The sequence below is a fragment of the Pongo pygmaeus genome, chromosome 13, assembly GCF_028885625.2.
Source record: "Pongo pygmaeus isolate AG05252 chromosome 13, NHGRI_mPonPyg2-v2.0_pri, whole genome shotgun sequence".
Classification (NCBI taxonomy): Eukaryota; Metazoa; Chordata; class Mammalia; order Primates; family Hominidae; genus Pongo; species Pongo pygmaeus.
Genome location: NC_072386.2, coordinates 26,056,097 through 26,080,959, shown reverse-complemented (window position 1 = coordinate 26,080,959; position 24,863 = coordinate 26,056,097). Strand labels below are relative to the sequence as shown.

General features: G+C 35.1%; 1 pseudogene; it reads left to right on the top strand.

Annotated features, from left to right (window-relative positions):
- The first annotated feature begins 17,491 nt into the window (after positions 1 to 17,491).
- Positions 17,492 to 18,374, top strand: LOC129044478 (ADP/ATP translocase 3-like; annotated as a pseudogene).
- Positions 18,375 to 24,863: the final 6,489 nt, after the last annotated feature.

Here is a 24,863-nt window from a genome sequence, read left to right as displayed (position 1 = left end):
GCACTGGTCTGAAACCAAATCTGTAATATCTCTGTGGTATGCCCATATTTGATTTTGAGAAGTTGTCAAAAAAATGTCAAAAGATTAAAACATTTACTTAAGATAGTATCACCAATGACTGTGAACAATAGTCATTCATTTAACCAACGTGATAATTTAAAGGCTTTGAAGGTAAATTAAGAAAGTTACATATTGTAGAAAAACCCTATTTAATAAAGAAGACTATTTTCTTAAGTGATCAAAAACTAATAAAGACAACATGAATCACAGGATATGATCTTGGTAAAACAGGACTTTTGTTTGCTAGGACAATTACCAGAAAAGTAAACAAAAGCTTTATGCATTTTTTTAATTCATAGTAGACCAATACTCCAAGAAAACCTTGCTGTTTTAACAGAACCTAATTCTAGTTTTGCATCTGTGTACTTTTGATATTAATGCTCAATTTTTAGCAAAACTTACAGTTCATTTTAAACTTAGCCAGCTTGATCATATTAACATTTTTCCTAAGAACCCTCTTCTGCAAACGTTTTACAGCTGTCTTAAATCCATTCATTTTTCATCCTATAGTTTTTCTTTCTCATTTGGAAACCACCAGTCATTCTACTTTATGAGAAAAATTACTCTATTTTTCCTTCACAAAAGAAAATCTTCTCATACTGTCTAGCTTTTCCTTACCAAAAACACATCTTGCTTTCCTTGTGTATTTGTATAAATTATTTATCTTATATTAATTTTAGCAATTTTAATTATATATATTAATTAGAATTCTTAATCCTTAGTGACTTTTATTTTCAGTGAACACCAAGAAGCAAGCAATTGTGTAATGTCTGTCATACTAGCAATCTGTGGATTGGAAAATGTGTGAATTATAATTTCTTGAAGCGTATGCTTTCTCATAGTATAATTTGTTGATGTGCCATAGAACATGTTTAGTAAGAATCCCAAATACATTTTTAGTCTCTCTGTAATAAAAACTATGGAGGAGACAAAATCTTATCTGTTTTCTCAAGGCCTTTTTTTTTTTTTTTTTTTGGCCTCTAGACCTTCATTGTGTATACAAATTTCCTTCAGCCTCAACTTTCCATCCTTGATTATATGTGATAAGAATGTTAAACCTTCTGATATAGAAAGGGCTTTTTTTCTCACAGAAATTTTAAAATCTTACTTAAGTCTACTTAACTCACTCATTTATTAACAATTATGCTTGGATTGCTTATGAAGATGAGACATCAAAAATTGCCATTATCTTATTTTTCTTGCTGATAAATTTTGTAATATAAAGATAACATTTACTAATTTTACTAATAAATCCAGGTAGGAAAAGTCGTGTATCTGTATTACACTTAATACTGACAATTATGAAGATACGACTGTATTAATCAAATCAACAATATTCTTAAATACTAAAGATTTCTCAAGACACATGAACTTGAAAAGCATTTGGGTTAGTTCTTATTTTGCAGAGGAAATAATTTATGTGTTTATTTTTCTTTAAGCCAATTAAATAGATCTCATTTACAATCTAATTTTTGGCAATATCATATGAAGATAAAAAAATCACACATATATCACATATAGAAGCATACAAAATTGTAACTATGTGCCAGGTACATACATACAGGTAATACAGAACTCAATAATTTATTAAAGAATATCTGAATCCAAATCATTTTTCTCTGGCTGGTTAAATAGGTTTTTTTGTTTTGTTTGCTTGTATGTTTGTTTGCTTTTCCCAGATGGCTAAAGCTTTAGACTAATATTTGTGAAAAAGTCTTTTAAGATTTTTTTATTTGCCCTCTGTAAAGAACCTTTTAAAGAGCCAGTATCTGATTCATTCAGTCTTTTAGATGTCTCTTTGTGCCAATTAAAGAATGCATCTCATTGCTTTTGTTGTGTTTTAGATCTTTTCTTAAGTATCTTGCAAGTTAACAATTTTATTTGGGTTAAAACTTTGCCACTGCGTTCACTGTAATTCCACCTTGTCCTTATTGAGGTTAACTCAGTTTTCAAACAATGAACAGGTTCTGGGACCACGATTTTTATGCATAAACTTAGCTGATGTCTCAATCTCCTGGAGTCTGAAACTCCTTCGATTTGGAGGAATTCAGTTTCAAAAGGTATTTACCTGGCTCTAACTGACAGAATCTAATCAAGTTAATTTTTGGATTCAATTTAATCCTGGACCTAGTCCAGTAACAATTGCTCAAATGAAGTTGGAGAGTTCAAATCACAAATTTGTGGAGCTCAAATCTGTGAGCAAACTCATTCATGACCTCCAGTTGATGTGAGAGATCAATGGGCAAAATGGGGCCTAGAGGGTACCTTCATTTGCTCACTTGGTGCTCCTGGAGGTCAGTAGAGGTCTTCAGATCCCGCTTTTTAATGCCAAACTGTTAAAAGAAAAACTTTGGACACATTAAATTTTGCATAATTTATTTGAGCAAATAACGATCCATGAATTAGGAAACGCAGCTAACCAGGAGAGCTAGTTCAACCAGCAAAATGGCCAGGTGATATTTATAGAGAGAGAAAAGATGTAACTTATACCAACAACTTGATTGGTTACAGCTCAGCATTTGCCTTATGTGGGTGTAGTCTGATCAGTTGGAAGCCTGTGACTGGCTGAAGTTTGGCTGATGTGATTGGCCAACACTCATCTGCTTTTTATAAGAACATTGTCTTAAGTTGTAGTTTATTTACATACTAAGTCAGGTTGTCATTCACTATGTAGGAATTCAAAGTACAGAGGCAGTTTTAGGCCAAATTTTATTTAATTTGGTAATATCAAATATTTAGCAGTCTTTTTATCCATCAGTGAATAATGCAATATAAAATTTTTATATTCAGACTATAAAATGCATTATCTTCATTAAGTTATTTTACATGATTCACAAGAACAGAATAAAATACTTCTGAAGTGCAAAAAAATAGTGTACGGAGCTTTAGTTAGCATTTTTAATATTTTTATTTTTGCCCCTTAGAAAAATGTATGCAAAACTAACTCCAATTAGAAGAACAAAGTTCATATTAAGTAAGCTACACATTGAGGAGTCTCAACATAATCTGAATTAAAGTCATAGAATCATACATTGAGCAAGGATTTGGGTTATTAATTTTATCCATTTACTCATTTAACAGAATTTTACTGAAGGTCTCCTGTGATCAGGCATTTTACAAAGGTGAGCAAACAGAGCAAGTCCCTGTCCTGTCGACATACATAGTGTCTAGTCTATATAAATATAGCATATATACCTATTGTTCTCTCTTTAATAATATATATGCTTATCTCTGTGTGGCAGGGCATGCATATATGTAGGTATTAGTGTATTTAATTTGTCTTAATTTTATAATAGATGTTCTAGCTAAGTCCAAACTGCGACTTAACTTTGATTAATTAGAAAACAATTCTAACTACAGTATCTATTTGAATGAGTCAATATACACAGGGATTTTAGTTTTATAACTATAGCAAGAAGAAGATGGGTAGGTTAAGATGCCCTGAGCTAGAGTATACAGTGATAAATGAGCCTGGTTAGACAAAATTGGGGAATGTTTGAAATAACAAATAATCATATAATAGTAAGTAACCATGAAGAAGTATTGGGATTTGATCTGAGAGTAATAGTGAATGATTCTGAATTTTTAATAGAGTGGGATTGTCTTCATGAGATTTGAATTTTTAGAAAGACTATAGTGCAAATTAGGCATATAATACAAAAATTTAAAAAAGGAGACATTGAGACAAGGAAAGTCAGTTTTAAATACTTTATTCAGGCAATGTGGAAGTTGCCCCAAATGCTTATAAAACCTAATGATAGACATTTTTGGATACATAAACAGATAACTTTAAAATAGTAAATTAATTTATCTATCTCTAACTACTAATGGCATATGACATCATAGTTCATGTGTCTACTTGTTATAGAAAAAGGGCATATATTCATATACATACATACATTATATTTTCTTGGTTTTGTAGGTTATCTCATAGCTGGATTTTCTTTAATGTTAGAGGCATCGATTTAGAGAGTTGCAGACTTATATTACCACTGTGTGGTTGCTTCCAATGGTTATTTCAAATGTAATATTTTCTTATGCTGTAATTGCAACTTCTTAGAGTAGATTCATATTTGAGACATCTGATTACCACTAGGGTTGAAGCAATACTAAAATTGTATTCTCTTTCAACCAAAAAAGACGAAAAAGAGTTCTGTCTAAGGATAGTGCTTTTAGAACCTGATATGAAAGGAAACAACTGCGTGAAATCACAGCAAAGCTTGTGAGTTAGATTACAGTCCAGACAAAGACATCAAACAATCTAAAGAATTTGCTTCTGACATCAAACATTCTAAAGAATTTGCTTCTGCCACAGTTCAGAAACTTTTCTACTATTTAGAGTGACCTACACTGAAGTTTTAAAATTAGTTCTGGGAAAATAATATGTATAGTCTTCCATGATATTCTTTATCAGGCTGCCCATTGCCAAAATTATCAGCTAGTCAAATTTGTTTTCGAGATTTTGTGTCTTATCTCAATTGTCTATTGGAGTCTTTATCCATCAGCCCCAGGAAGCATGCAGGAACATCATGACAGTGCCTGGAAACTGTGCTATCACCTCTTGGATCTCTTTCTCTCTCATTTTGTTTTCCTTTGTGGAGATGGTTCTCAGTATGTTGTCCAGGCTGGTCTTGGACTCTTGGGCTCAAGAAATCTTTCTGGCTCAGTCTTCCAAAGTGCTGGGATTACAGTCATGAGCCACCATGCCTGGCCTGGATTTCTCTCTTGAGGCAGAACCTCACGAAAAGGAGCTTCCTGGCCTCTGGCCTGAAATAAACCATATTTGCTACCTTTTTCTTAGACCCAATTACCTCTTAGTTGGCAGATAATAAATAGATCTATTAATGCTTATATGATTATATCAAGACAGTCAAATTACTATATCAAGACCTGGAAACAGAGCCAAATTATTTATTCATTGTAGATTATGTCATATTAAACACAGCATAAAGCTTTTCATACAATTGTACAAATGACTTCTAACAGGGAGAAGTTACCCTGAAAAAAATCATTTTGGCAGGGGTCCTTTTCAATGTCTATTTTATCACACCCCATCTTATTACTTATTCCTCCCAGTCCCGCTTATAGAGTTCTCTAAAATATGCACAAAGATATGCCTGTTAAATGAACGCAATATTTGAGCTTTCTGTTTGTTTCCTATTTATTTTTATCACCTTTTCTCCCCTTATCTAGTCTTTTGTATCTCATTCTCATTTTTTCTATTTATCCACCCAGATTATTGAAATAGCAATACTAATAGTAATAGCAAATATAAATACTAAATAGTAAATAGAAATAGTAGTAGCAAATCTTCTAATCCCTGGTGTTTTTCTATTTTTTTATATTGTAATAGGATATTGTAGATAATTGGCATTAATATAATCATATTTGTAGATGAAATAAAAAGTAGTATTTTTAATTTTATTTGACTTATAGCTGATACAGGAAAGTAGACTATAGATAATCACACAGAAAAACAAAGTACAATTTTAAAAATCCTTCAGACATGAGTATTACATTTTTATGTTCTCAAAGGATTATCTTAATATCTGATACATTCAGGTATCCATCTCTTTTGTCTCTGTCTCTCTCTCTCTCACTCGTACACACACACACGCACACACACTATAATTCTTGCCATAAATAAAAAGTGGTTATGACAGCTGACATAAAAATGTCTAAGTCTCTAAACCTTTAATGAAGAAATACTCTCATAACATTCTAGAACAATTTTATGCTATTTTTATCTCTTATATCCAATAAATGATCAATGCCTTAAGCCAAATCTTCAAACTGTCCATTGATACCCCACAATCCAGATCACTATTATTGATGACCTGGACTACTATATTTGCTTCTCAAGTGGCTGCCCCCACCTATCTTCTACAGGGCAGCCAGATAAGTCTTCAAAACATGTATCAGATTACTCACTCCACAGCATAAAACTCTTCAGTTGCTCTCATTACACTTCACATAATAGCCAAAGATTTAAATTAACTCCATAGAAGAATCTAAACAAATTAGCCTCTAACTTTCTTTCTGACATAATCTTCCCAAATGTGCCTTAAAATTGACTTTTCCATTTTCCCTCTTTTTCTGGCTGTGCCTCAACTTGACTATTCTCTAACAATCTATCTTCTAGTGAACTCATCACGTTTCCTCCTATGTCTAATATTCGATTTGAGATATCATATTTCATTCAGGAAGTTTTATATAACTTATTTTATTAAATGTGATTATCTGGTAAAGTCATCCATATGTTCATTTCTTGTGTCACTTATTTACTCTTTTCTTGACAAATTAATGATGATTGAAAGTATTTACCTGATAATTTCAATATCTAAATTTCTTGTGGGTCCATTTCTATTATTTTCTTTTTCTCTTGTTTTCAGTAACATATTTTCTCTTGGCATGCCTAGAAATTATTTTATTGAATGTTAGGCAATATTTTAAAATTTTATAAATATCCAGATTATGTTACCTTTATTCAAGAGAGTTTCATCTTTTCTGCTGCTGTGAAATTACTACTTCAATTCCATCATGTCTAGGCTAAATAAAGCCTAAGTTAAACTTTTGTTAGGTCTCTGTTCTATCTCTGTGTCACATTTGTTCCTGAAATACAGCTAACTATATTCTTTATTTTTAATTTATTTATTCTTTTTAGTTGGGTTATGTTTCTAATCCACTCTTTTTATTTATTTATTTATTTTTTTTTTTTTTGAGAGGGAGTCTCACTTTGTCTCCCAGGCTGGAGTACAGTGGCACAACTTCAGCTCACTGCAACCCCCACTTCCTGGGTTCAAGGGATTCTCCTGCCTTAACTTCCTGAGTAGCTGGGATTACAGGCGCCCACCACCAGGCCTGGCTAATTTTTGTATTTTTAGTAGAGACAGGGTTTCATCAAGTTGGCCAGGCTGGTCTTTAACTCCTGACCTCGGATGATCCACCCTCCTCAGCCTCCCAAAGTGCTGGGATTACAGGCCTGAGCCACCGTGCCCAGCCTTTCAATCTCTTAATTGGTGTATTGGACCATTTACATTTTTCTTAAAAAATTTAATTTTAATTTTTGTGAGTACATAGTAGGTGTATATATTTATGAGCTATATGGAATATTTTGATGCAGGCATACAAAGTGTAACAATTACATCAGGGTAAATGGTATATCCACCTCAAGCATTTATCCTTTGTGTTACAAGCAATCCAGTTACACACTTTTAGTTATTTTTAAATGTACAATTAAATTAACATTGACTATAGATGCACTGTTGTGCTATCATATACCAGATTTTATTCATTCTAAATATTTTTTGTAGCCATTAACCATCTCCTCTTTCCTTAACGTCCCTCCTACCCTCACACTACGCTTCCAAACCTCTGGTAGCAATCATTCTATTCTCTATTTACATGAGTTCAGTTGTTTTAATGAGGTCATCTACATTTAATGTAATTATTGTTGTGTAAGGCTTAATCTGCTATTTTCTGCTTGTTCTGTTTTTTTGTTTTATTTTTCTGGGCTTTTAAAAAACTTTCATATTATGTCAGGAGTACATGTGCAGGTTTGGTACATAGGTAAATTTGTGCCACTGTGGTTTGCTGTACAAATCATTTCATCACCCAGGTACTAAGCCTAGTACCCAAAAGTTATGTTTTTTGTTTGTTTGTTTGTTTTTTGCTCCTCTCCCTCCTCCCACCGTTCACCCATATGTAGGCCTCAGTGTCTATCATTCCCTTTTTGTGTCCATGAGTTCTTATCATTTAGCTCCCACTTACAAGTGAAAACATGCAATATTTAGTTTTCTATTCCCCCATTATCTTGTTCTTTTTATGGCTGCATAGTATTCTATGGTGCATATATACCACATTTTGTTTATCCAATCTGTCATTGATGGGAATTTAGGTTGATTCCATATCTTTGCTATTGTGAATAGTGGTGCAATGAACATTCACCACTAGGTTTCTTTGCACTATGTTTCTTTACCTACATTCTTTAAATGGAGAGCTTTACATGGAAACCCTTCCCCTGATGGTCCCTGAACTATAATCTTGAGTCCTTGATGGCAGTGCAAGAAAATTAAACAAAAATAAAAACTCTTCTCTCCTATTTATATACTTTCTCCCTAGACTTTTTATGTTCCTTCCCAATGCAACTTCATTATTTACCAAATAACTTGAGAGAGGAATAATCTCTTATATATTTACTGTAGATCCATCACACCCTTAAAGTCTCTGCTGAAATATCTGCCCTCTAGAAATGACCTCTGGTGAGCCAAAGCTTAAGATTTTCAGCCACTAACTGATGTTAAAAGTAAAGTATTGGTAATTTTCTTTAGGAAAAGAAGTTGCAGTTCACCAACAAATCTCTGCATGCTTCAATTCTCTCCATAATCTTACCCCATCATTAATATACACATTTAAGGCAAATATTAAATGTTTTTAATAGGCACATAGAGAGTGTGCAATAATTTTTCATTATCATTTTATTACTACTGCCATACTATCAATATCATTATTACCTCAATTGTTCGTACCACACTAGCTTCTGGAATAGACGAAATAGAACGCTAAGCATTATTCTGAATAGCTCACTTTTTCATATCTACTACATAACTCTAAACAACTGAAACTCAAAACTTTTGAAGATTCAGTCTTCATTAACTGACATTTAGATAATAAGATCATTTATGTGTGTCTATTATGGGTTACATCTTAAAATGAGTGAATAATATGATTTTCATTTTTGTTGTTTGAGTGTCATAAAATACTTTCTGGCTATTTCTATCTGATTATACAAAAGAACACAATGACCTACATTTAAAGAACTTTCTCTGCTTAAGGATTGCAGCCTTCAGTGATACAATTCAGCAAGTCCTACATGACACTTTGCAAGCTATGTCACAGCCAATATAACATAGTACAGATTTTTCATGGTTATTATTAAATCCCCTAAAACCACTGACTCGTGCTGTCCTTGACATGATAAACTTATTGTTCCTTACAAAGTCACTACAGATGTGCAGTAAACCAGAATTATGCTTGCAACTTACATTTAAATCTTTGACACAGAAAAACACTTTTCTCTCAAGTTCAGTACATCTATTTATTATTCACATGTCTCTCTTTCAGAGCTAAAAGAAATCACAGTTGGTAGAAATACAGATTTTCTCTTCCTGTTGCTGTTCTATACAAAATTTTAGTCATAGTATAAAAGTTATATCATTTTCCTAGGATATTAATTATAAGAAAATAAATCTTGGGGTAACTCAAATAACTTTCGGGTAGCTGAAACCCCAAACCTGAGAAATCCACCTGTCCTAAACAGTAATTACCACCCATGGGAAATTCTGCTGAGTAAATAAGAAATGGATACGGCATGAGACAGTGTTATTTGTTTTGCTACTGGAAATGAGAGGAGATTGTTTCTATAGGTTTTAATGTCAGAAAAAGGAGAGTTTATTTATTTCCCAAGTCATAGCAATCACAATACCTAAATTCATGTTGAACATGGATGTTTTAGATATTCAGAATCTTTATCATCAATCAGCCTATCCAAATGTATTTTTTTATTATGAGTGACTGGATGGCAGAGTTTTAAATATCCCTTACCATAGATCATGACACATATAGAAATGGCAAAATTATAGACTCCAAATCAAACTCAAACTCTAGCACTGCAATATTTAGTTTTCTGTTCCCCCATTAGTTTGCTAGGGATAATGGCCTCCAGCTTACTTAAAATATTTTCCAGGCTGGTCGCAGTGGCTCATGCCTGTAATCCCAGCACTTCGGGAGGCCAAGGCAAGTGGATCACCTGAGGTCGGGAGTTCGAGACCAGCCTGACCAACATGGAGAAACCCTGTCTCCACTAAAAATACAAAATTAGCCGGGCATGCTGGTACATGCCTGTAATCCCAGCTACTCAGGAGGCTGAGGCAGGAGAACTGCTTGAACCCAGGAGGCGGAGGTTGCAGTGAACTGAGATCGTGCCGTTGCACTCCAGCTTGGGCAACAAGAGCAAAACTTAAAAAAAATAAAAAATTAAAAAATAAATGAGTTTAGGCACCATTATAGAAATTGCCTACCACCATAAAGTATATGAACTAATGACAACTACACCATAACAATAATTTGCTTTTCCACGGATTTCTAGCACATTACTGTAGGCAAAATGTATTACTCGTTTCTTTTTTCAGCTCTGGTTCCCCAGTCATTGTTCTACATAATGTTTAAAGATATTAAACAAGTTTATCAACAATTTAGGGTTAATGATTACATGTCTCTGTGTGCTTCAATTCTCTCCAGAAACTTACTCCATCTTTAATACACACATTTAAGACCCACATTCCATATTTTTATAGACACATGAAGATTGCATAGTAATTTTTATTTTGCTGCTACTACTATACTATCTTACAAAAAACCCTTCAAAAAATTAATGAATACAGGAGCTGGTTTTTTGAAAAGATCAACAAAATTGATAAACCGCTAGCAAGACTAATAAAGAATAAAAGAAGAATCAAATAGACGCAATAAAAAATGATAAAGGGGACATCACCACTGATCCCACAGAAATACAAACTACCATCAGAGAATACTATAAACACGTCTACGCAAATAAACTAGAAAATCTAGAAGAAATGTATAAATTCCTCGACACATACATCCTCCCAAGACTAAACCAGGAAGAAGTTGAATCTCTGAATAGACCAATAACAGGCTCTGAAATTGAGGCAATAATTAATAGCTTACCAACCAAAAAAAGTCCAGGACAAGACGGATTCACAGCCAAATTCTACCAGAGGTACAAGGAGGAGTCGGTACCATTCCTTCTGAAACTAAACTATTTCAATCAATAGAAAAAGAGGGAGTCCTCTCTAACTCATTTTATGAGGCCGGCATCATCCTGATATCAAAGCTGGGCAGAGACAAAACAAAAAAAGAGGATTTTAGACCAATATCCTTGATGAACATCGATGCAAAAATCCTCAATAAAATACTGGCAAACTGAATCCAGCAGCCCATCAAAAAGCTTATCCACCATGATCAAGTGGGCTTCATCCCTGGGATGCAAGTCTGGTTCAACATACACAAATCAATAAATGTAATCCAGCATATAAACAGAACCAAAGACAAAAACCACATGATTATCTCAATAGATGCAGAAAAGGCCTTTGACAAAATTCGACAACTCTTCATGCTAAAAACTCTCAATAAATTAGGTATTGAAGGGACGTATCTCAAAATAATAAGAGCTATCTATGACAAACCCACAGCCAATATCATACTGAATGGGCAAAAACTGGAAGCATTCCTTTTGAAAACTGGCACAAGACAGGGACGCCCTCTCTCACCACTCCTATTCAACATAGTGTTGGAAGTTCTGACCAGGGCAATTAGGCAGGAGAAGGAAATAAAGGGTATTCAATTAGGAAAAGAGGAAGTCAAATTGTCCCTGTTTGCAGATGACATGATTGTAGATCTAGAAAACCCCATCATCTCAGCCCAAAATCTCCTCAAGCTGATAAGCAACTTCAGCAAAGTCTCAGGATACAAAATCAATGTGCAAAAATCACAAGCATTCTTATACACCAATAACAGACAAACAGAGAGCCAAATCATGAGTGAACTCCCATTCACAATTGCTTCAAAGACAATAAAATACCTAGGAATCCAACTTAAAAGGGATGTGAAGGACCTCTTCAAGGAGAACTACAAACCACTGCTCAATGAAATAAAAGAGGATACAAACAAATGGAAGAACATTCCATGCTCATGGGTAGGAAGAATCAATATCGTGAAAATGGCCATACTGCCCAAGGTAATTTATAGATTCAATGCCATCTCCATCAAGCTACCAATGACTTTCTTCACAGAATTGGAAAAAACTACTTTAAAATTCACATGGAACCAAAAAAGAGCCCACAGTGCCAAGTCAATCCTAAGCCAAAAGAACAAAGCTGGAAGCATCACGCTACCTGACTTCAAACTATACTAGAAGGCTACAGTAACCAAAACAGCATGGTACTGGTTCCAAAACAGAGATATAGACCAATGGAACAGAACAGAGCCCTCAGAAATAATGCCACATATCTACTATCTGATCTTTGACAAAGCTGACAAAAACAAGCAATGGGGAAAGGATCCCTATTTAATAAATGGTGCTGGGAAAACTAGCTAGCCATATGTAGAAAGCTGAAACTGGATCCCTTCCTTACACCTTATACAAAAATTAATTCAAGATAGATTAAAGACTTAAATGTTAGACCTAAAACCCTAGATCTAAATTTTTTTAGATCTAAATGTTGTTAGATCTAAATGTTAGATCTAAAAACCCTGGAAGAAAACCTAGGCAATACCATTCAGGACATAGGCATGGGCAAGGACTTCATGTCTAAAACACCAAAAGCAATGGCAACAAAAGCCAAAATTGACAATTGGGATCTAATTAAACTAAAGAGCTTCTGCACAGCAAAAGAAACTACCATCAGAGTGAACAGGCAACCTACAGAATGGGAGAAAATTTTTGCAACCTACTTATCTGACAAAGGGCTAATATCCAGAATCTACAATGAACTCAAACAAATTTACAAGAAAATAGCAAACAACCCCATCAAAAAGTGGGCAAAAGATATGAACAGACACTTCCCAAAAGAAGACATTTATGCAGCCAAAAGACACATGAAAAAATGCTCATCATCACCGGCCATCAGAGAAATGCAAATCAAAACCACAATGAGATACCATCTCACACCAGTTAGAATGGTGATCATTAAAAAGTCAGGAAACAACAGGTGCTGGAGAGGATGTGGAGAAATAGGAACACTTTTACACTGTTGGTGGGACTGTAAACTAGTTCAACCATTGTGGAAGTCAGTGTGGCGATTCCTCAGGGATCTAGAACTAGAAACACCATTTGACCCAGCCATCCCATTACTGGGTATATACCCAAAGGATTATAAATCATGCTGCTATAAAGACACATGCACACGTATGTTTATAGTGGCACTATTCACAATAGCAAAGACTTGGAACCAACCTAAATGTCCAACAAAGATAGACTGGATTAAGAAAATGTGGCACATATACACCATGGAATACTATGCAGCCATAAAAGAGGATGAGTTCATGTCCTTTGTAGGGACATAGATGAAACTGGCAAACTATTGCAAGGACAAAAAACCAAACATGGCATGTTCTCACTCATAGGTGGGAATTGAACAATGACAACACATGGACACAGGAAGGGAACATCACACACCGGGGACTGTTGTGGGGTGGGGGGAGGGGGGAGGGATAGCATTAGGAGATATACCTAATGCTAAATGACGAGTTAATGGGTACAGCACACCAACATGGCACATGTATATATATGTAACAAACCTGCACGTTGTGCACATGTACCCTAAAACTTAAGGTCTAATAATAAAAAAATTAAAAAATAAATAAATAAAACACTTTGCATCAATTGAAAATAAAGACCAATCAAAAATGGAAATAATTTCTGCCATTGTTATCTACTTATGCAAAGTTATAATCTGACATAAAATAACTTGATTTGTCTCATCTAAAGATGGAAACTAAAATTAGCTAGTGCCACTTTTGTCTAGTTACTCTACCAGCTATTTTCACCTTCTGCAATTAGCAGAAGTGGAATTCCAACCTTGGTATGTTCCAACCTGAAAGCCCATATGTTTTTACAATACAATGACTCCCTCTTCCTTTCCATTGAAAAATAACAAATGAATCTGAGAAACACATACTACATGAAAAATATAAGACACTGATTAATGAAATTGAAAAAGTCCCCAGGAACTTGAAAGATATTGCATGTTCATGGAAGGGAAAATCAACATTGTTAAAATGTCCATACTACTCAAAGCAATGTACAAATTCAGTGCAATCCTTATCAAAATATCAATGACATTCTAGAGAAAAAAAAATCCTAAAATTTATATGCAATCACAAAAGACCCAGAATAGCCAAAGCTATCCTAAGCAAATAGAACAAAACTGAGGGAATCACATTACTGACTTCAAATTACACTACAGAGCTACAGTAACCAAAACAGCATAGTCCTGGCATAGAAACAGAAACATAGACCAGTGGAACAGAAGAAAGAACCTAGAAGCAAATCCACATACCCACAGAGAAGTCGTTTTCAACTTACCTTTCAACAAAGGTGCCAAAAATACACTGGGGAAAAGACAGTTTTTTCAATAAATGATGCTGGGAAAACTGGATATCAGTATGCAGAAGAATGAAACCAGACCCCTATTTCTTACCATATAAGAGATTCAAATAAAATATTGATTCAAATAAAAATGAATTTAAAAATTTAATATAAGACCTTAAACTATTAAACTGCTACCAGAAAACATTGGGAAAACTGTCCAAGATATCAGTCTGGGGAAAGATTTCTTGAGTAATACCCCACAAGCACAACCAAAGCAAAAATGGACAAATGGGATCACGTGGAGTTGAATATCTTCTGCACAGCAAAGGAACCAATCCATTAAGTGAAGAGACAACCCACAGAATGGGACAAAATATCTGAAAACTATCTATCTGACAAAGGTTAATAGCTAGAATATATAAGGAGCTCCAATGACTCTACAAGAAAAAAAAATCCAGTAATCTGATTTTAAAATGGGCAAATAATTTGAATAGACATTTCTCAAAAGAAGACATACAAATGGCAAACAGACATGTGAAAAGGTGATCAATATCATTGATCATTAGAGAAATGCAAATCAAAACTACAATGAGATATCATCTCATTCCAGTTAAAATGGCTTATTTCCAAAAGACAGGTAATAACAAATGCTGCAGAGAATGTGGAGGAAAGAGAACACTCGTACGCTGTTGGTGTGAATGAAAGTTAGTACAACCACTACATAGAACAGTATGGAGGTTCTTTAAAAAACTAAAGTAGAGCTACCATACAATCCAGCAATCCCATTGCTGGGTATTTACGCCAAAGAAAGGAAATCAGCATATTGAAGAAATATCTGCACTCCTATGTTTGTTGCAGCACTGTTCACAATAGGCAAGATTTGGAAGCAACTGAAGTGTCCATCAACAGATGAATGGATAAGAAAAATGTGGTACTTACACACAATGGAGTGCTATTCAGCCATAAGAAAAGAATGGCATTCAGTCATTTGCACCAACATGGATGAAACTGGAGGTCATTATGTTAAGTGAAATAAGCTAGAAACAGAAAGACAAACATCACATGTTCTCACTTATTTGTAGGATCTAAAAATCAAAACAATTAAACCCATAGAAATAGAGAGTAAAAATAGAAATGGTTACCAGAAGCTGGGAAGTATAGTAGGGGGTTGGTGGGGAGGTGGGAATTGTTAATTGGTACAAAAAAATAAAATAGATAAGACCTAGTATTTGATAGCATAAAAGGGTGACTATAGTCAACAATAATGTAATTGTACATTTTAAAATAATTAAAAGAGTATAATTGTATTGTTTATAATGCAAAAGATAAATGCTTCAGGGAATAAATACTCCATTTTCCATGATATGATTATTATGCATTGCACTCCTGTAACAAAATATCGTATGTACCACAAAAATATATACATCTATTATGTACCCACAGAAGTGAAAAAAATATATAAAAAAAGAAAAAAACAGTCATCACTACGATCAGATGTTGGAGCTAACATACAAGGACATTTTTAAAGGTATTACACATATATTCAAGATCCTCAGATGAAACATTAACAAAATGAACAAACAGATGGGAAATAGCAGATAAATGGAAACTATGAAAAAGAACTAAAAATAAATTCTATGAACAAATAAAACATATACATAGAGTCCTGTAAGGCAATAGCAGTGTGTTAAGTCAGAAAATGCTAAGTGAGCCTAGCAAGAAAAAAAAAGGTGGAAAATATTAGGAAAAAAAAAGATAAAATAACAGTCAAGTATTTATTAACTTGAAGCTATAAAAGCTCAGTGAGCATCAGGCATAATTAATACAAAGAAAACTATATCCTACGCCCAGTGTAGTTGCTCATGTCTGTAGTACCAACATTTTGGGAGGCTGAGGCTGGTGGATTGTTTGAGTCTAAGAGTTTGAGAGCAGCCTGAGCAACAAGGCAAAAACTTGTCTCTACTGAAAATACAAGAATTGGCTGGGCATGGTGGCACACGCCTATAGTCCCAGCTACTAGGGAGGCTGAGGTGGAAGGATAACCTGAAACCAGGAAGGTCCAGGCTACAGTGAGCTATGATCACACCACTGCACACCAGCCTGGGTGACAGACAGAATGATACCCTGTCTCAAAAAAAAAAAAGAAAAGAAAAGAAAACAACCCCCTATGCTATCATAGTACAACTTTAGAAACAAAATAAATAATATTGATAGCATCCGGAGAAACAGTACAGTTTACTTTTAAATAGACAATGATACAAATAATTCATGAATTTCTTATAAGAAATAATAAAGACCATCTGACAATGGTCTCACATCTCCAAACTGCTGCATAAAGAAGAGCTTACTTTAGTGAAGTTTTGGGGTGTGGCTTTTATCTAACAGATTGCATTATAATGGAATTAGATAAAACCCACAGAGATTTTAAGCAAATTATGTCAGCTTGAACTGAAACGGACAAAGTAACAATGAAGAGTGGTATGTAGACCCTTGAACTACCATGGGCAGCAAGGAGGCTGAGAAAACTACTCGGTTGCAAGCATGATATATTTTTTTAATTGAAAAGAAAGAATAACTGGTGAGGCAAAGATGTAAGCCCAATGGGCACAGCAAAGAGTCACGGAACATTAGACCAAAGAATTAGGAGTGAGTGTGGTTAGGGAAGCAAGGAACTGACAAACAGCACTCAGTGGGTTTCAGAATTGCTAGGACCAATAATGGCATGCCTCCCATTGCTGCCTTTTGGAGTAAAAGCATCTATTGTATTTATCCTACGTCTTTCTCTCTATTATATGTTGAATATAGAGGACAGAGGACTTGCCTCATTAATTTACAAGTTTTCAAATTGAGAGAAAATCAGCGGAGCTACAGTTGAAGTGCTACACAAGAAAACTCATCCACACCTGGAACTCCTATACCTAAGCCGGAATCTCTCATAGAATGAGACTTTATGGGTGGAGGCCTGGGACACAGATGATTACATTTAGCGTGTGAGCAGAATAAGAGCTGTTTTGATGACAAGAAGGCCGTGGTAGACTATATTTTTTACAATGGTCATAGCAATATCTCACTCCAACCTACTCTTCCAGAACCTTGCCTCTCTTCTATAAGGAGGTGGGAACCTTTGGAGATCATAATTAATAAATAGAATGTAGCTGCTTTCGGTCCTGGTGGCGCCAGGGCTGAGCCAGTGACGCTCTCCCTTCACTCTCCGCGCCTGCTCTCTGGCTGTCAGTCCGCTCCGCTGCCCACCAGGCCACCATGACGGAACAAGCCATCTCCTTCGCCAAGGACTTCCTAGCCGGAGGCATCACCGCCGCTATCTCCAAGACAGCCGTAGCATCCATCAAGCGGGTCCAGCTGCTGCTGCAGGTGCAGCACGCCAGCATGCCGATGGCCGCCAACAAGCAGTGCAAGGGCATCGTGGACTGCATCGTCCGCATCCCCAAGGATCAGGGTGTGCTGTCCTTCTGGAGGGGCAACCTGGCCAATGTCATCCGCTACTTCCCCATGCAAGCTCTCAATTTCGCCTTCAAGGATAAGTACAAGCAGATCTTCCTGGCGGGCGTGGACAAGCACACGCAGTTCTGGAGGTACTTTGCGGGCAACCTGGCTTCTGGCGGCACGGTCGTCGTGTATCCCCTGGATTTCACCAGAACGCGCCTGGCAGCAGACGTGGGAAAGTCAGGCACGGAGCGTGGGTTCCGAGGCCTGGGAGACTGCCTAGTGAAGATCAGCAAGTCCGACGGCATCTGGGGCCTGTACCAGGGCTTCAGCATCTCAGTGCAGGCCATCATCATCTACCAGGCAGCCTACGTCAGGGTGTACGATACGGTCAAGGGCATGTTCCCCGACCCCAAGAACACGCACATCCTGGTGAGCTGGACGATCGCGCAGACCGTGACGGCCGTGGCTGGCGTGGTCTCCTACCCCTTCGGCACAGTGCGGCGGCGGACGATGATGCAGTCCCGGCACAAGGGAGCTGACATCATGTACACGGGGCACCGTCGACTGTTGGAGGAAGATCTTCAGAGACCAACGGGGCAAGGCCTTTTTCAAGGGTGCGTTGTCCAACGCCCTCAGAGGCATGGCGGTGGGGGCGGGCTTCGTGCTGGTCCTGTACGACGAGCTGAAGGTCAGCTAAGGGCCTTGGCATCCTCCACACACACACCAAAGGAACCAAGAGAACCACGTAGAATCCTCAAGTGTGCAAACCATCGACATTCGAGAAATTCCAGTCGTCTTTTTCCCAGCCGGACCCTGCCTGTAGATGGCCAGGAAAGGCTCTAGAAAAGGGGCCCATTGGCCGGGCGTGCTGGCAGGCTCCTGCAGTCCCAGCTACCTCGGGAGGCTGAGGCAGGAGAATGGTGTGAACCCGGGAGGCGGAGCTTGCAATGAGCCGAGATCGCGCCACTGCACTCCAGCCTGGGCAACAGAGCGAGACTACGTCTCAAAAGAAAAAAGAAAAGAAAAAGAAAAGAGAACAGAAAAGGGGCGCATTGTGATCCAACCATCAGTACTGGATTCCAAGTCTTGATCACTGGGGGAAGGGAACCAGGGTGTCCTGGGGGGCCCACGGGCGAGGCACTCCAATACTCAGACCTAGAGTCCAGATGCTTGTAGGACCCAAGTTGTGTTTAAGTATTTATTTTAAACAAAAGAATCATGTTCCCCATTTATACTTAAGCACTAGTCCCTCTTTTGCACAGCCGAGAACTTTCAATTATGTTCTATGTTGGACATCCTGCTGCGAAACAATAAACACAGGATGCGGGGTGGGCGGGGAGGGGAATAATAAAATAAATAAATAAATAAATCGAATGTAGCAGAAGTGAGACTAAGTAATATATTAGGTTAGCTTAGAAAGACGGTGCAGCTTCCCCTTGACTTTTTTTTAGGACCCTTGCCTTTTGGAACTCAGACGTCATGTTATGAAGAGGCTGAGGCTACATGAAGAAGTCATGTTGACATGTATAAGCACATAGGTCTAGCTAAGGACCCTGCTGACAGCCAGCATCAACTGCCAGATATGTGAGTAAACAAACTGTGGTGATTTAACCTCCAGCTTCACAGTAACCCCAATGATGCTAACTAAGTACAGCAAAGACAAGCTGTTCCTGCAAAGCCCTGCTCAAATACCAAATTGACAACCATAATAATATTGTTGTTTTAAAAAACAGTATTATTGTATCAGTTCATCAACATGGAAAAGCTTTAAATAGATAATCTTAAATAAAAAGTAATTTTCTGAAGAATATATACATTATGATAGCATTAATATATAATACATTGGAAGTGAAGCCTAAATAATTGTTGATTAATAAATTTAAAATATCAATACGCTTTAAAATGTTAATTACTTTTTATCAAGTTGGAGAGTTTAAAGCAGAAGTCAAGCTCTTATCACAAGTGATCTTCTTTATTGGGTAAATGCATTTATTAATTACTTTTAAAAATTTATCAAAAATATGTATAAATAGGTGTTAAATATTTAAGGCACTACAGAGTAGATGATGTTTAACAAGAAAACCTTTAAAGATGAGGTGTTGGAAGAAACACAGAACAAGCAAAATGCATCAGTTTACTAAATGCAGGAAATGCAAATCAGTCAGTAAATTATTACAACAAGAATGCACGGTGATTAAAAAAATAAGCTTAGCCTCATACATACACATGCATTATACATATAGCAAGGACAAGAAATGTAAGTTAAATATAATTCTTTAAAAACACTCACAAATTGGATTAAATAATGCTTAACAATTGTTATAAATGATAAAAATGTTTAAGACATTCAAAAAGATACACAAAAACTGAAAATACAGGAATAGAAGTAGACAAATTAGACAATTACTAATAAAAATTGAAGCAATATTAATATCAGATAAAAATAATACAGTGTAAAAGGAATTCAATGGAATATCGGAGAGAATAATTGTTCAAGGACAAGTGTTTATCTCCTTGGAAACATAACTTAATACAGTTTTGAAATTTACAGGCAAAGAGTGTTAGAACTATGAAAAGAGAGACTAAAGATGTAAATGTATTCTCTGGGTGACGCAGTTCAAAACTGACTGTTTTTGCACTTATGATAAAATAATTCAGATAGAGATTTCTTGAGTGATTTTTTACACAGTAAGATATTCTCTTTGTAAATTTCTGGTCAATTATCCCCGACTATCACCTGGTTTTACAACTAAACTATAAAAATTTTAAGTTTCAACTTTTGAAATCGAATTGCCAGAACAATTGATTATGATGTTGAATGACTGAATCTATAAACTTGTTTCACAGCAGTGGGCTCTGTCTTAAATATAGAAAGACTTGAGTCATCAATTATAAATAAAACTATAAAACATAAATACATGTTAATTTTAAATATAATATTTATAATCAACATAGTGTAAACATTGTATTTAAAAATTGTATAAAAATATGAAAATGAAAAGAGGTTTTTTAAGTGTTCAACTGACAATCTCATATTTATTAATTAAAATCAGGTAAAAACTAACTATAAATTTAGATAAACTTCAATAAATTTATTTTATCACTTTTTTTAACTTTCTACATAATAATAGTGGCACATTCTTGATAAAAACAAACATCAATTTCAGGAACACTAAATAAATTATATCAAATGGAATTAATATGCATGATGATTTACTGTAATTTAACTCAAATAGAAAAATTGAAAACTACTCAAGTCACAGATAAAATTAATTTTAACTGTATCTTTGGGGTATAATTTTCCTAACTAAAACTCACTCCTATCATTAGAAAAGGAAATCCATGAAGAAAGCAGGAATTTTATACAGAACAAAAGTTACAGCATATGTTAAACTGGAGAAAGTTACATAAATTGTCAATATTCTTCTCGCACTAAATGGCACTAAAAGGGTACTTTGAAAATGAAATTTAAATTAAAAAAAGAATAAAACAGTCTTCTCTCTACCTATGGCATTTTACCATTTTCCATTCACAACGGGTAATACCTGAGGAAGAGTTCTGAGGTGGCAGCCATACTTGTACACCTCCTTTGCTAAAATTGCTTAAGTGCTAATTCACTGGCAATTTCACTGCAATAGCAGGTAGTTTATCTTTAACTGCATTTAGGGTTTTGAATGCTCATGGTGACAGAGAATTCAATCTGTGAGCCATTCCATGAGAAACTATTTAAGATTAATACTTAAAACTGTTAATTAATTTCTGCAGTCACTGGGCCTTGTACACAAAATCACTGCTTTGTTAAGGTAAATGCAGATGTTTGTAAACTCGTCTTTTAAATAAGTGTATTTTTGAGAAAAAATTTCAATTTAACAAATATTTACTGAGCACAACTTGTATAGAGAAGTAAGCAAATCAAATAAACACTGGGTATGATTACCATAGCAGTTTCAGAACACATAGTCCAATAAATATAGTGGATGTGTGTGTGTGTGTACATATATATATACACACACACTATATACACACACATATGTATATATACGTATATATGTATATGTGCGTGTATATATGTATATATGTATGTGTGGCTATACATATATTTTTACACATGTATTTCACTCTTATGCTAACCATTATCAAAAAATTCATAACCAAAATAACCACAGATGCTCTCCTCTGTCTCCAAACTACATCTTTTCTGTTTTGAGGTATAAATTACTAATATTAAGCATGAATTGAAATTACTACCATTCACTTGAAAAACTGAACTTAAATCATCACAGGCTGGTTTTGTAGGTCTCTTTAGATCTAAAAATGGAAAGTTCTAGATTTAGAAAATCTCTAGGATATAATTACATTTTAGTGTTCTTACAAGTCTTGATTTCTCCTTTCTGGGACATCCAGAATGTTGACTTTGATAATTATTTAGCAGAGTCAAGATAGATACAACTCATATATTATAGCAACAATTCATGAAGCTACTTTGTCTCTGAAACCATTTTTAATAATGTATACGATATACTTAACACTTGGCCTGAAAGAAAATGTCATAAAATATATTCTTTTCTTTTACATGCCTTCATTTTAAATCCCTTTTCGCATCATTTTTCCCTAAGCATTGTATAGACACTTCATAACTTGCATTTTGGGTACTTTTTCCCCTTCTTTGATGTCATTAAAAATACTAAAAGCAAATTCACTTCAGAAAACAGCAGAAAATTTGCATTACGTTTTTTTTTTTTTTTTACATCATCTCATGCTGTCACCTCTTGTATATTATTTTTCTTCTAAATTGTTTGAAATTTGTCTCCCATATTTTCTGGCTATACTTTCGATAATAACAAAACTTTATCTGCATAGTTACCTCAAACTATATTAAATGCACAGGTCAATTACCTTTCTACAAAAATAATTACCTGATACTTATTTTGCTGGGTTTAGTGAAGTTTGAATTAACTTCAGATTATTCCTTTTGTCACAGTGATTTGTATGGGTTTAAATTTGTCTTTTTCAAATAAAGTTATTTTCCTTATTTTATATTATACATATCTATAGGAGAAAATGTAGCAAATCCAGAAAAGCTGAATAAAGAACATAAACTATTCATTGTCCAACTACCTGGAGCCATAACTTTTTAGAGTTTGGTATAGATGATACCAGTTTTATGTGTGTGTGCATACATTTAATGTGCTGCTTTAGTGTGTTTTAAGTATGTTTACATAATTCATAACATTTTAAATACTGGTTTTAAATATAGGTTTTTCTATAATAGTAAAGATGATTTTCATAAAAATGCAGAAAAAACAAATGTATAAAATTAATACTAACCTCTTATTCAGATCGATGAGCAAATTACACTTAATATTTTTATGTAATTAGTGTTGCATATAATAGTGAGATCACTATTTTAATTGCCAGAGCATAAATATAAATTATATATATTTGTGTGTATGTGTACATATGTGTGTATGTACATATATATCCATACATATGTATAATCTATATACTATAGTATATATTATTATATTAAGTCACCTGAGCCATTTTTGCTTTATTTCCATTTGCTTTCCTTTTATTATTTTTCAATGGGAAAGATTAATAAACTACCCAATGGCAATCACTGTGGTCATCAGATCATTCTTCCTATACTCTTCCATCTATTTCTCAGCAGTCTTTTTTCTGAAATATATTTAAAAATTAATATATAGAGTATGACTTTACATAGTAAACACAAGAATAAAAATATATGGAATATTCTTAAATGAGTTAAATTCATTTTTTTTTCATTTTCATTTTCCCTCAAACATTCTCCTTCTACAAAAGCTGGTAAGACCTCAAGCTGTGCTCTTATTTGTAATGGTAAGTGTCATTTTGGTGGCCATGTGGCTACACAGCATGAGGTAGCTATGATGAACCTTGATGAAAAACGACAGGTGCAAAATGAGAAAAGTTTGCACACAACAAGTTTGGCTTTATAAAGGCTTCAGGTTTACCATCATCAGAGAACCTTCATCTGCTGTGGTTTAAAACAAGGAAGGGAACCACCTGTTTTGCCTCAAGCAATAGTTAAGATCAAACAAAATATGCTCTGAAACAGTAAGACATGACAAAGGAGAGTGAAAGGGTTTTTCAGCAATGGCAATAGAAGTTGCTTTCTCCAAAAAGAGTTGGGTTATTACCAAGTAAAGCACAGTGGTAATAACCCAAAGGCAAATTAGAGTAAAGAAAAGCACATATATGCAGGTGGTAGAACAATATTTGCATTTCCATAGATAAATACTTTTAAACATACAGAAAAAACGAAGGGACACAGAACTCACAGTAATGATTTGGGATTATTTCCTTTGGCCAACATATCTCCTCAGTTTCTAGGGCACACACTGAGATTCAGGAGAAGCCTGAAGAAGAGCATATTTATAAAATAACTAAAATAACTATCCACAACTGACATCTACTTGTAAAGGATTAATATATTTTTCATAAACATGAGAGATATATCCATTCATAAAACTCTTTAAATCACATTGTACAACTTGGATATGATGGTTGATTATTCGTAGGATGAAGACACAGTGACTGGAATACACAATGTAAATGACTCACACATAGGCACCATCACCACCAAGTAAAAAAGCAATTTGTAAAAAACAAGGAAAACTCTTGTTTTTGTCAGGCCCAGAGAAGTATAGTTAATGGTAATTTGTAATCAGAAAACACAGCAAACTGCTCGATTAAAAAAAATCAATCCCAAACTTCTGTCTTTTTTACAGATTCTAAACAAATATGTTAATGCACTATAGGTATATGTGCATAATCAAATCGATTCTTACTGAAATCTAGATCTGATGGCTTCCAATACCAACATTTAGAAAGATATCCCCAATGCAGGCCAGGCATGGTGGCTCACGCCTATAATCCCAGCACTTTGGGAGACCGAGGCTGGTGAATCACTTGAGATCAGGAGTTTGAGACCAGCCTGGCCAACATGGTGAAACTTCGTCTTTACTAAAAATACAAAAATTAGCCAGGCATGGTGTTGCACGCCTGTAGTCCCAGCTACTTGGGAGGCTGAGGCAGGAGAATCACTTGAACCTGGGAGGCAGAGGTTGCAGTGATCCTAGATCATGCCACTGCACTCCAGCCTGAGCGACCACAGTGAGACCATGTGTCAAAAAAGAATTTATAT